We start from the raw sequence: 2346 nt of genomic DNA, 5'->3' as shown, positions 1-2346 counted from the left end.
GCTCCACTTTTGCTTGCCTTCCTTTGAAAACATTGTTCAAATATCCATTTCCTCAAACTTTGTGTACATTTCTGATTTCCTTAATGATTGTTTTCATAGGCCAAAGCAGGCGAACAAAATAAAAAATCAGACATTGTGGAGGATGAAACCTTGACATCAAAGCCAGAGACCCAGGTGAAGGATCCAGCTGTGTCCAATTCGGCCACTGCCCAGTCCAATGACCTTGCATTGACCACCGAGAAACGCCTTAAGGGCCTAAATAAGGTGACTTTCCCTTGGGAGTTCTGATCCATTTTGTGTGCCTTTTCTCCATTTAAATAAAACGCTTTGCATCCCTTGCTAAATGCCTTTCCCTCTATGCTGACTTCCAGAAACTGAAAGCGATAAAGAAGCTGAAAGAGGATCAGGCATCCGGTAAACAATTGCAGAAGGGTCAGGTGAGGTTCTTCACTGCTTTTTCAGATAACTGTAAACTATCAGTTGTCATTTTGTTTATTTGTGGAACATGTGGTGGACAAACTCTCCCCCTCCTTCCCCAAGTAATTTTATCTCTTGCTGTGGAGATGGGTGGCACAAGCATTTTAATTTTTTTTTTTTGCCAATGAACAATTTTAACCTGCTTGCTCTGTCTCTCGCCTTCCCTGCAGCTTGTTAAGATCGAATCAGAAGGAGACTTGTTGAAAGAGATCGCTGAGCTGGCACCTAAAATCAACTCTCAGCTTTGATAACTGGACTCACCTGGATGGCAATTAGCCAGGTAAATGAGTCCAAAAAGTACACATTGGAGACTCTGTTCCCATTGTGTGGACTGATGTTTGGGATACACTTTGCAAAGACTGCAACTTGCATTGGCAGAATGGACAGTGCTTGATTATTAGTATTATTATGATTTGTAAAATGTTTTTCCCCAACCACTCCTTCCTCCCCTGCCTACTGTTTTTTTTTCCACTTGAATGTACAAAGTGTTTGTTTGTTTTTCTTTCTGGATCTCCCACATCTTGACAGCTGAGGAATTTGGCACATACATGTATCCCTGCTTGCCACTGTCATTGACAAGTATACGCAGCATTCTCTGCAAATATTTGTTCCTCCAGGAAACGGTGTTCCTACTGAACTGTAATTCAGAAATTGTTTTGAATCGGTGTCATCGTCTGCTGCATTGGGATGCTCAACTGCTCTGAGTGATTATTTGTGATTGCTTTACTGGCTTATTTGATGATTCGTTATTTTACCATGGCTTCAATGTCGCTTCAGGAATCACGAAATTGACTTGTGTTGAAAGAAATTGCTGCAATTATCTCCCCTGTTCGATCATATTCATCGGGCATCATTTCTTTCTCTGCTGCTCGGGCTGAATGGTCAACTCAAATTGATTACCGAAGGTTGAGTTATCTCCACTGACCCACCTCGTCCCTCTCACCTTTCCAGCCTGCTGTGCTCTCCCCAAAGATGTTTTGTCTAACCCATTTAATTTGAAAATATAACAAAAAATTATTTTCTCCAGGTAAAACGTTTTCAGTCAGAAAACTTGTGTGCTGTATTTTTTAAATTATTATTATTTTAAATATTAAAATTTTTCAAGAGAATGTGGAGATTGTACTTAAGGTGCAGAATAATACATTTTGTTGGTATCTTTAACTGAAAACTGAGATTATCTTCTCTCTTCTCTGATTATTGCACCACTTGTAACTGTGGAGAACTTTTTATTTTGTGGCAAAAATGCTTGGCCATGTTTTACTTGATTTACCAGGTTATTCACCAATTAAATGAAGTGTGAAACAGAGAAAAGAGTTCCAAGAGAGAAATGGTTTATCCTTGGCCTTGGAACTCTTCTTGTATTTGAGGGCATGGGATTAAATGACTTTATTGGCACCGTCATCGAGTGTCGAACTGGGATCGAGTTCGGTAATCTGTGCAGCGGAAGAAGGCACTCATGTTCGGCAGTGAGTGGAGAATAGGTGCTTGGTATGTATCATCTTTATTTGTTTTGTGAGCACTGCTGTGTAAAAAAAAAAAAAAAAATTGATGCTTTCTTTATGCAACTTCTGAAAGAATAAATGGCATAAAAAGTTTGTGATTTTTAAAAAATTATTTATTTAGAACAAATTTGCAGACGTCCTTTGTCGAGAAGAACGTGTCAGACTTGATTGATGAACCGCGATCATTGCATTTCAGTCCTTTTGAAAGCGTTTGCTTCATACAAAATCTGTTTGGGTGTGCAAATGCACGATTCATTACCACTGGGGTATGCATATTATAACAAAGCTTGATACAAAATTTGCCATTCTGAATAGGAATTAAGTTTTGGTCAATTTTGTTCTGCTTCGCTTTTCTTTTCTTTTTTTA

At 38.8% G+C, this 2346-nt stretch overlaps 1 long non-coding RNA gene across 1 annotated transcript; it reads left to right on the top strand.

Moving 5' to 3' along the window:
- The first annotated feature begins 6 nt into the window (after nucleotides 1-6).
- On the top strand, nucleotides 7-2072 carry LOC147007099 (uncharacterized). The gene is made up of 4 exons (XR_015054405.1): nucleotides 7-264; nucleotides 372-437; nucleotides 648-757; nucleotides 1255-2072. It is a non-coding gene; the product is annotated as an uncharacterized LOC147007099 (long non-coding RNA).
- Nucleotides 2073-2346: the final 274 nt, after the last annotated feature.

This window comes from Eptatretus burgeri, unplaced genomic scaffold (genome assembly GCF_056783735.1).
Source record: "Eptatretus burgeri isolate ZD-2024b unplaced genomic scaffold, Ebu_testis_v1 Ebu_testis_scaffold_684, whole genome shotgun sequence".
In the NCBI taxonomy this organism is placed as follows: Eukaryota; Metazoa; Chordata; class Myxini; order Myxiniformes; family Myxinidae; genus Eptatretus; species Eptatretus burgeri.
This window is presented reverse-complemented; position numbering and strand designations above follow the sequence as displayed.